Genomic DNA, 10,896 nt, shown 5'->3' with positions numbered 1-10,896 from the left:
TAGGCATCCTCCTGAATATTAACCTTCATCAGGCGATGAAAGGAGACAGAGACAGAGACCCACATTGGAGCACCGGACTGAAATCTCAAGGTCCAAATCAGGAGCAGATGGAGAGAGAGCACGAGCAAGGAACTCAGTACTGCGAGGGGTACACCCACACACGGAGACAATGGGGATGTTCTGTTGGGAACGCATCAAGGCCAGCTGTCCTGGGTCTGAAAAAGCATGGGATAAAACTGATGACTATCTTAAGAGTCACCATAGAACCTTCACTCAGCAACTGATAGAAGCACAGACAGAAAGCCACAAAAGAGCACTGGATTTTTTCCAAAGTCCAGGCAGAGAGAGTGGGAGGAGTGAGAATATGAACAAAGAGGTCATGACCATGATGGGGACACCCACTGAAACAGCTTACCTGAGTGAATGGGAGCTCACCAACTCTGGATGGACAGGTAAAAAACCAGCATAGGATCAAACTAGGCCCTCTGAAGTGGATGATAGTTGTATAGGTGGGGCAGACCATGGGACCACTGGCTGTGGGACCAGGATTTTTTCCTATTGCTTGTTTTAACTTTTTGGAACCCATTCTCTTAGGAGGCATACTTTGCTTAGCTTAGATATAATAGGAAGGGCCTTTGGTCCTTCCCCAAAGCAATGTGTCTTACACTCTGTGGAGTGGATAGGGGTATGGTGGGGGGAATGAGGAGGGAACGGGAGGAGGGGAGAGAGTGGGAATTGAGATTGGTATGTAAAAGAAAAAAAGATACTTGTTTAAATATAAAAAGTTAAAAAATGATAATATTCACAGCTAATATCATTTGATTTGGAATACAATCTAAAGCTAAATGTCCCATGTATAAAAATTAAAAAATATTGTGCAAGCATTAATTATTTCCATTTTAAAAATATTTTAATATACATAAAACAAATGCAAAGTAGTACTAAGTATGGTTACTCTATATCTTGGCCCAATTTTTACAAGTATATGAATGAACCTCATATACATCTTTTAAAAGATACTTGTTTAAGTATTTACACAAACAAGCCAAATGACAAACGAGATTTTTTTTATTGATTTTATTGAGCTATACATTTTTTCTCTGCTCCCTTACCTTCATCTCCCCTCACCTTCTACCCTCTCCCATGGTGCTCATGCTCCCAATTTACTCATTTTCTACTTTCCATGTAAAGTATATCTATGTATGTTTCTCTTAAAGTACTCATTGTTGCCTGGTTTCTCTAGGATTGTGAATTATAGGCTGGTTTTCTTTGCTTTATGTCTAAAGCCGCTTATGAGTGAGTACATATAAAATTTGTCTTTCTTGGTCTGGTTTATCTCAATGATTGACTAGGACCTTTAGGCTTCCATTGCTTCCATTAAGAAGTCAGGTATAATTCTGATAAGTTTGCCTTTATATGTTACTCGGCTTTTTTCCTTTGCAGTTCTTAATGTTCTTTCTTTATTATGCATGTTTAGTATTTTGATTATTATGTGGCTAGGGGACTTTTTTGATTCAGTCTATTTGGTGTTCTGTAAGTTTCTTGTATTTTCATATGCATATCTTTCTTTAGGTTGGGAAAGTTTTCTTCTATGATTTTACTAGACAAATTATCTGTGCTTTTGAGTTGGACTTCTTCTTCTTCTTCTTCCTCCTCCTCCTCCTCCTCCTCCTCCTCCTTCTTCTTCTTCTACACCTATTATTCTTAGGTTTGGTCTTTTCATGGTGTCCCATATTTCCTGGATATTTTGTGCTAAGTTTTTGTTAGATTTAATGTTTTCTTTAACCGATAAGTCTATTTCTTCTTGTATCATCAGTGTTTGTGATTCTTTCTTCCATTTCTTTTATTCTGCTGTTTATGCTTTCATTTGTGATTCCTGATAATCTTCTCATAATTTCCATTTTTATATATCCCTTGGCTGTGTTTTCTTTATTATCTCTGTTTCAGCCTGCTATAGCTGAGGTAATTGGCTCAGGCTTGTTCCCACAGATGTCCCTGGCTTGGGTCTTCTCTCTCAGAGATCCCTGACTATCACCTGGTCCTGCAGATGTCTCTGACTTGGGCCTTCTCCCTCAGTGGTTTCTCCCTTGTACCTTCTCCTGTGGAGTTTGCTGCCTCACATCTGCTCTAGATGGAGGTCGCTGGCTCAGACTTATTTCCATAGATGTCCCTGGCCTAGGCCCGCTCCCATGGAGGTCCCTGTCTTAGGCCTGGACCCGTAAAGGTCTCTGGCTCCAGCCTACTCCCTCAGTGGTTCCTCCCTTGTACCTGCTTCTGTGGAGTTCACTACCTCAGCAGCAAATAAGATTCCTAATGAGACCCAGAGGAAAAAAAAATAGGTAGGAGAGCGAGGGGGAAGAAAGAAAGAAAGAAAGAAAGAAAGAAAGAAAGAAAGAAAGAAAGAAAGAAAGAAACTACATTCTGTAGGTATATTGTCAACTTTCCTTTGAAGAAGCTTTTCCATAGAATATTTCAACTAACAATTTATCATCTAAGAACTATTTCACTGAATATTCTCTGTATAAATAAGAGATGACCATGGTGCCTAACACTACCTGTAAGAATATAGTCAGGAAGAATGAGCAGACTACAGACATTTTCAGCACGATTGTGGAGTGTTCTGTGGGCACTGAGTATCTTCTGAACGCCAGGCGATATCAGGGAAGTGTTTGCTTTAGTAACACAGAGCGAGGTAACTTGAGGGCTCCTAGACAGAACAAGCTCAATGGTCCCTCCCCACTTCTTTTGATATTTGTGATAACAAGCAATGGCCGTTAGCATTGTTTAATGAGCATTCCAATCACATTCCTTTCCATCTTTCATGTTTTCTTTCTACCAAATAAAGAGAATGATACATGAAAACTATCTACTTTCCAAAAGGGGAAACAAGATGTTTCTTTCTGAAATATCATGATTGGTGGAAAAAAATACCAAATTAACTATCATGAGACCAAACTGTCATATTGTGATAAATTTACACAAACACACACAACCTATTTAGATTTCCCAAGTGTAACTGAAATAGAGAATCAGCCAGAAAAACCTGGGGCATCATGGGCATAGGCATTAACTTGAGAGCATGCTCATAGGGTGACTGAAAGTTTCAAAATTGTAACCAATACTCTACTAAGTAGAATTTTACACACAGCATTTTATTTTACCCTAATCAACGTTGCAGGGTAGTTTTTATTCAGAGGAAATCTGGAACCAAAGGCATTCAAGGATACATAGATGGCAAGTAGGAACCAAACCCAGTTTTGTCTGACATTCAAGTTCATACTTAAGCATGGCTCTAAAAAGAGGCAGCATTTGCATGTGTGTTGAATGCATTTTTTTGTCCTGCTCTTCCCTTGCTTTATGTTACCAGTGGATCAGAAGCTTGGTGAAACCAGGCTGCACATCTTTCAAATTTTCAAATTTTTAGCACGTAACGGTGCTCAATAAGTACACTGTCTCCCTTGAAGACTTAATTGAAACTGTTTTGGAAATAATGAACTCACCATGAAGAAGGCCTTGGCAACACTTCAACCAATTAAGTTCATGTGTATTTTCCTGTTATACATGCATAAGAATGATATCTGAAAACCTATTAAATTAACTTTTTTAACAAGAAAATAGGTAAGCACTGCTTTTGTGATTTAGTTGTTTCTTATTTCTTTGTAGTAAAATGGGATCTCTTCTAACTGATTTCTTCTTAGGAACTAGGAAAGCCATGTAAACCCAGAGTATTTTGTTGTATTTAAATCAAATATTCCTTCCCTCCTGTTCATCCCCTATAAGTGGCCTCTTGTTTCACTTAGGGTGAATTGCGTTTGTCCTAGGGATTACCTTGTGATTTGTTGTATCTGGAGCCGGTTTCCATCTTATTAACCCCAGTTTCTTCCTAATTCTCCTGGCTGGTTGGTTTGGTCCTTCAACATGTCAGATATGCTTTTGTTTCAGTCTTCCATTTTTCTTCCAATTTCCCTTGACCTATAATTAATTGCCCTTTTTATAATTGTTCTCAGGACTGATGCCATTCTTATGTCTGTTCAACTGTCAGTTTTTCAGAGTCCGTTTCCATCACACACCCACCCCCACACTCCACCGCTCTCATCTCCTCGTGTTTCTCTGTTCAGTGCCTTGTAGGGACTCACTATTTTGTGACCTTCTATGTTGCCCTGGCTTGTGTATTGTCTGTCTCTGCTGCCTCCTCCCACTGAAGTAGAAACACACAGAGCAGACCCACAGTCTGTTTTCTCACTGCTATGACTAGCATTAAGAATCATCTCAATGTAACAAGTCATCGTTGAATGAATCTTTGGACTGATAGGCAGGTAGATGAATAGCGTTCTCAATGATGTAAGTTATGTGAGATTGGGTAATATAAAGATGGGCTACTATTTACCCTTTTATTGTTGGAGAGAAGTACCATTTGAAGGTCAAAGTGCAAGCATACAAAATAAACACTTTTTTTTGAATCAGAGAAAATTCCCAGGGTTAATATTAAGAAGTCAAAACTCTTGGGGTTCCCTGAAGACTCAGAACAGGAAAGGACTTAGGGGTTACCAGGAATGTCACAACAGCTACAGAGCTAGACAAGCATGGTACAGGAAGGAGAGGCTCTCTCAGCCTTAGAAAACTGGGAGAAAACTTTAGGGCAACGCCTGCCTCTCCACCTAACAGGCTTTATCCCAAGCCTCTTCTTTGCTTCCAAGTCCTTTTCACTCATAGGTGCAGACTGAGAGTTCAATTATTTTCAGATACTCCTCACAGTTGTGGGCTGACAGAGAGCTTTTGCTGATGTCTCCCAGGTTCATATCACTTTTCTTACCAGCTTTGACTCCAAGGCTATGTGTCTGCTAACCTTATTTTCCTCTCTTCAGGGATTCACATGAGCTTAACTTCTGGAAGAGAATGGAAGGAAGCTACCAGGTGGAAAAGGGAGAAAGAACTTCCTCTTGGCATCCTTCTCCCTATTGTTTCAAATTTAGCTCAGTAATGATGTTCACCCTGCTGAAGACAGTAGATACTCAGTTTGGTTAAAACTAGCTTCATGGTGTCCTCTAAGGGACAGCTGTGACAGCAGAGTTGCCCTGTGCCTGAGAGCCTGCTCTCCAAGCTGTCTCTTGTGAATCCCCAAAGATAAAGTTATACACTGAACCATCAAGCAGTTGGTGCCATTTTTTAAAAGGGCTCTTCTCTGTTCCTGATGACCCTATCTTTAAGAATCTAATAATGATCCCAGTCATGTCCTCTCAACTGGGACAAACCACTTCTCCTTGTAATTGCAACCTCTGAAACCTCAGCATCCCCAGTCCAGATGCTCTTTTCTTAAGAACATAAATTTCTTTCTTTTAATTTTTTTCTTTTTGGTTTTTCGAAACAGGGTTTCTCTGTTGCTTTGGAGCCTGTCCTGGAACTAGCTCTGTAGACCAGGCTGGTCTCAAACTCACAGATATCCGCCTGTCTCTGCCTCCCGAGTGCTGGGATTAAAGGCGTGCGCCACCATCGCCTGGCTTTTTCTTTTAATTTTTAATGTAATTATTTATTGATTCTTTGGAAATGCCACATCATGCACCCCAGTCCTGCTCACCTCCCCTCTGCCCCTCACCTCTGCAGTATGTCCATTTTACCCTTCCTAGCTTTTGGCCATTCAGCTCTTTATTAAATCAATTTGACAGTGCCTTAGTCAGAGATACATCTTTATAGTGTACAAAAAGATTATCCCACAACAATGGCTCAGACCCTTGACCTAGTCAACCACTGATAGAGAAGACTTAACGATGCTATTTCAGATGTCTTTCCTTGCTGCTTTATGCAAGTGACTTCTGCATCGTTGTATAGATCGTAATGGGAACTTGAGTTATTATCAGTCAATGACTTCCAGGACATCTTCAGAGTTGCTTGCTAGGTGCGATCTCTTCCCCATTCTAGGCAGCACTGGAACTCAGTCCAATTCTAGCCCAGTTGAAGAATCTCCTCCTTGCACTGGAAACCTTCTTGACTGAATCCCAAACTGAAAAGGCAGAATCCACTGAAAATCAGAACAGGCTATCTGATTCCTGTGGAGATAAATAAATCAATTGCTTCCACTAATTTCCACAGAAGGCTGGTCTTGCCAATGGAATGGTAATCAAATGCTCCTGTGACCCCCAGAAATTATGTCACCAGTTCTTTCCAGTAGCTTACTGCCTGCTCTGTCTTCTTTCTCTTACAAGTCCACTATTTGATTTCATTCATTAATTTTTTTCTAGAGAGTCTATCACTCTCCATTCTTCTGATGTGTGAAAATACACATAATGAAAAATGACTAGGGGAATTGTTCAGTGGTATTAGTGTGTTCTGATGTGCAGCCACCACCCACTAAAGAAGAATTTCCCATGTCACTATGCCTCAGCTCTCATGAGCACAGTTCACTCTTGTCTTTATGACTTTACTTCTCCAAGTCCATACTTAGAACTTCTGACTAGCAGTGACTATTTGGCTGAGCATTGTGATGTAGAATAGTAAGATTTCTTTCCCTTTTAAAAAGCTGACAACTAATCCATTGCACAACTACATGGAATTTTATTTATTATTATGTGGACAGATATGCAATTTGCTTACAGGTTTGAACCACAATGAATGATACATGATAAACATGGGTATATGGGTGTGTTCTCAAGACCTATTTTCTATTTATTTGGGTAGAAATACAGAAGTGCCTTGAAGACCTAAATGACAATTTTGTTTATAATTTTGTGAGGAAGCCATATTGCTTTTCACAATAAATGTGTCCAAGTGCTACACTACAGAACACAGGATGGCAATTTCTCCAGATCTCCACCACTCTTTGTTATGTCTGTTTTGTCAACAGTAGATGTCCTAATGAGCATGAGTTGGTATCACATGGTTATTATTAGTGATGCTGAAGTATATTTTTATGTGCTTATCAATGCTTTTTCAATTGTCTTTGGAAATAGCCTATGTGGATCCCTTTCCCAGTATTCAGTCCAGTTGTTAAACTATGAGTGACTTTAGAGGTTCTCTGTGCATTCTGGGTTATTTATACTTTATCCAAATATATTACTTAATTGTCTCCTGCCATCTCTTTGCTGCCCTTTTAACCCAGCTGATATCACATTCTAATGAATACAAGTTCTAATTATCACAATGTGTTAATGTTTATTTTGTAGCTGGGACCATTGGTGTCACATCCAAGAAGTCTTTTCCAAATCTGATGAAGAATGCTGCCCTGGTTTTTATTCTGAGTTTTGTTGTGTCAGATATTGGATCCGTTTTGCTGACCGTGAACAAAGGGCTGTGCCCGGGGAATGCAGATCTCTTTCCCAGCACTACTGTTGGAAAGAGAGTTCCTTTCTCATTGAATAATCTTAGTAACCTTTTCAAAAAGATTTTCTGATCAAAAAGAAGAGAACTCATTTCTGGGAATTATTTCATTGTCTGTATGCCTGTTTTCATGGCAGCCTAACACAGTTTGGATTATTGTTATTTTTATTAAGTGTTGAGATCAGAAAGCATGAGTCTTCTGGCTTTGTGTTACTTTCTCAAGAATGTCTTGGCACAGGCTTCCTCTTGTGCTGTTCTGCTGTGTCCCTGGGCTTTGACGTATTGTCTTCTCATGGTCATTCACTTCTAACTGTTTTCTGATTTGCTTTGTGATTTATTCTTTGAGACATGGCTATGTAGGAGCATGTAATTTAACATCCAAAACTTGTAAATTTATAGTTTTACTTTTATTATCTATTTCTATATTCATTGTGTTGTGTTTGGGAGAGGTACTTTAATTTGTGACCTAACAGCTGTTGTACCCTAAAAAAAATGTCCTGTGTGTATTTGAGAAAATAAATATACTGTTAAAGTTTATATAATATTATTGGGTATCACGTAGCATGAATAATAAAAATCCGGAGACAGATAATGGGATTCAAGCTGAAAGATCAGAAAAGTAAAGCAACCAACCACTAGACAGCTCTTATCTCTACAAAATCTTCAGACTGAGAAGAGAGCAAGTTCCTGTCTCATGGAGCCTTATATTCCTCTCTAGTGTGGTATTAAAGGTTTGCATCACCACCACCCAGCCTTTACGGGTAACTAGTATGGCTGCTGGGATTAAAGATGTGTGCCACCACTGCCAGGCCTGTATGGCTGACTAGTGTGGTTAGCTTTGAACTCTGATTTTCAGGCAAGCTTTATTTATTTATTTATTTATTTATTTTCATACATTATACATTTCTATTTATTGTTGCAATACATTGTCACATTTTTATTTTTAAATTTAATTTTATATTACCATGAAAGTTAATTTTTCTGAGTTTAAGCCTAAAATCCAGAATAACAACATAAAGGATACACCTTGAGTCACATATGATTTTCAAATTTGAGTGCACTCTCATTTCTCCTGTGTATTTAAGGATAGAGGTGAGCTTTCCTTCTTTAGGCATAATCCTCCTTCTCTAAAGCAACCAGTGTTCGCAAGTCCTTGTGCAAATACAAAGAAAGTCTTCCATCTGTTCCATTATGCTTTGAATTAGTGTAGTACCCCACTTTACATGTAAAACAAGCTTTATTTATTAAAACAAATAAAGTATCACTATAGCAGAACTCAGACAATATCTGTCAGGTCTTGTTGACACACATTTTTAATTTTTGAAATAAAATACAATAGAATAATTTTCCTTTATTGTCTTTACTTCTTCAACTCCTCCCATGCCTCCCCACCCTCTCATGCAAATAACACAGGAACAGACTCAGCAGGTTGTGTCTGTACATAGAGAAAAATGAAAGAAGGAACATCATTATTTTGTTTATTTTATTTATTCCTGTATAGACAGACATGTGGGTTGCTTACATGTTTGAACTGTAGTAAGAGGCTGCTAGAGTGTTCCTGGCTGTCCTGACTCCCAAAATAACCACACAGAAACTGCATTAATTAAATCACTGCTTGGTGCATTAGTTCTAACTTTTTATTGGCTAGCTCTTACATATTAACTTAACCCATTTCTATTACCTGTGTATTACCACATGTCTATGGCTTATTGGGTAAAATTCCATCTGGTATCTGTCTCTGATGGGGCTACATGGCTTCTCCTGACTCTGCCTCCTTTCTCTCAGCATTCAGTTTAGCTTTCCCCACCTAGTTCTTCTCTGCCCTATCAATAGGCCAAGATGGTTTCTTTATTAACCAATGGTATTCACAACATACAGAGGGGAATCCAATATTACCTCCCTTTTTTTGTTTAAATAAAAATGAAGGTTTTTAACTGTCTTTGAAGTTTCCGATTTCATGGAAAAGTCTGCTAGATACTATGGGCCTGCAGGTTGAAAATGGATGCTCCAAAGGTACAAAAGAACTTTAGGTGACTGTCCAGGCAACAAGATGACTCTGTCAATTCTAGAGTTTTGGAAGTTTCTTACAATGCATTTCCTGTTTACTTAGCTAATATCATATCCTTCTGGAGTCTTTGATGGACTTAAAGAATTGATAGTTATAGTTTTCCTTAGTTATTATAAAAATAAAGTAGATACAAATATTGTAACTATAATTCTTGCTTGATACCTGTTTTGTTATATGTAATTTTACTATGTTAAAATCAAAGTATTCCCTTTTGTTTAAACAGAAACAGAAAGGGGGAAATAGTGTGGGGGGTCCTTCTGTCTATGTGTTACTTTTATTGGCTAATGAATAAAGAAACTGCCTTGGCCTGTGATTGGGAAAACTAACAGAGGTAGGCAGGAAAAACTAAACTGAATGCTGGGAGAAGAAAGATGGAGTCCAAGATAGCCATGAAGCAGTCACCAGAGACAGATGCCAAACCTTGCTGGTAAGCCACAATCACAGGACAATACATATATTAATGGAAATTGGTTAAATTAAGATGTAAAACCTATCCAATAAAAAGTTAGAGCTAATAGGCCAAGCAGTGATTTAATTAATAGAGTTTCTATGTAGTTATTTCAGAAGTCTGGGCAGCCGGGAAACAAACAAGTGGCCTCCTACAACACTGAACCATCATGAATGATGTGTTATAAACACATTGTGAATACATAAGTGTCTTCTCAAGACCTTATTTCTATTTATTTGGGTAGAAATCCAGAAGTGCTTGAAGACGTGAATAATTTCCTCCAAGAATATGATGGTAACACCTTGTTACCTGAGACACTACACATTTATTTCAGACATAGAATTGGAGGAACTGAAAATTGGAACTCACTTAGAAGCCTCCTTTTTGAGGACTAACTCACTTATATACAAGCTGACTATGGAGAAAAGCAATTAATAATCTTACCTACTTATAAAGCCTATAGCATGTAATAATTACCAGTTTACCAGCATTTCCCCAAATGTGTTAAAGTGCCACTTACAGCTTGGAAGCTAACACCTGTCTAATTGGACTTGGGACACACATAACAGAAAGGAATTCATATCTGGTTATGCTAGCTAACTACCACAACCAGTGGTTGATAAGTCATAAACCCTAGAAAAGAAACTACTGTCACTGACTTAAGCCAGTATAATGGCTGTTCATCCTAACTACTCTTATTTATAGCCACAGATAAACGGAACTCTCATTTTTCAACAAAGAAGCTTCTTTCTCCAGTAGGCAGAAGCTATTAGAGACATCTTTAATTTGATAAAACACAGATAACAAAAGTGTGTGGTTCCCAACCTTGAATGGTGCATTTATAACACAAGTCCTATACCTAAGGGAGCACTGTGAAAGAAGGGGCGGGAAGACCATAGACCAGAGGGTCAGGACATCTGCAGAAAAATAGCTTCTTCTGTCTAAGATCAGGCAGTTACTCAGGAAATCTAAAGCCAACTTACTAAACCTGGATGGAGGTGGGCGGTCCTTGGACTTCCCACAGGTCAGGGAACCCTGATGGCTCTTCAAGCTGATGAGGGAGAGGGAC

General features: G+C 38.7%; 1 pseudogene; it reads right to left on the bottom strand.

Annotated features, from left to right (window-relative positions):
- Nucleotides 1-5,768: 5,768 nt before the first annotated feature.
- LOC101986538 overlaps nt 5,769-10,896 on the bottom strand; it is a 24,500-nt pseudogene continuing 19,372 nt past the window's right edge.

Source organism: Microtus ochrogaster, chromosome 5 (genome assembly GCF_000317375.1).
Source record: "Microtus ochrogaster isolate Prairie Vole_2 chromosome 5, MicOch1.0, whole genome shotgun sequence".
Classification (NCBI taxonomy): Eukaryota; Metazoa; Chordata; class Mammalia; order Rodentia; family Cricetidae; genus Microtus; species Microtus ochrogaster.
Note: the sequence above shows the minus strand (reverse complement) of the source record. Positions and strands in the feature narration are given on the sequence as shown.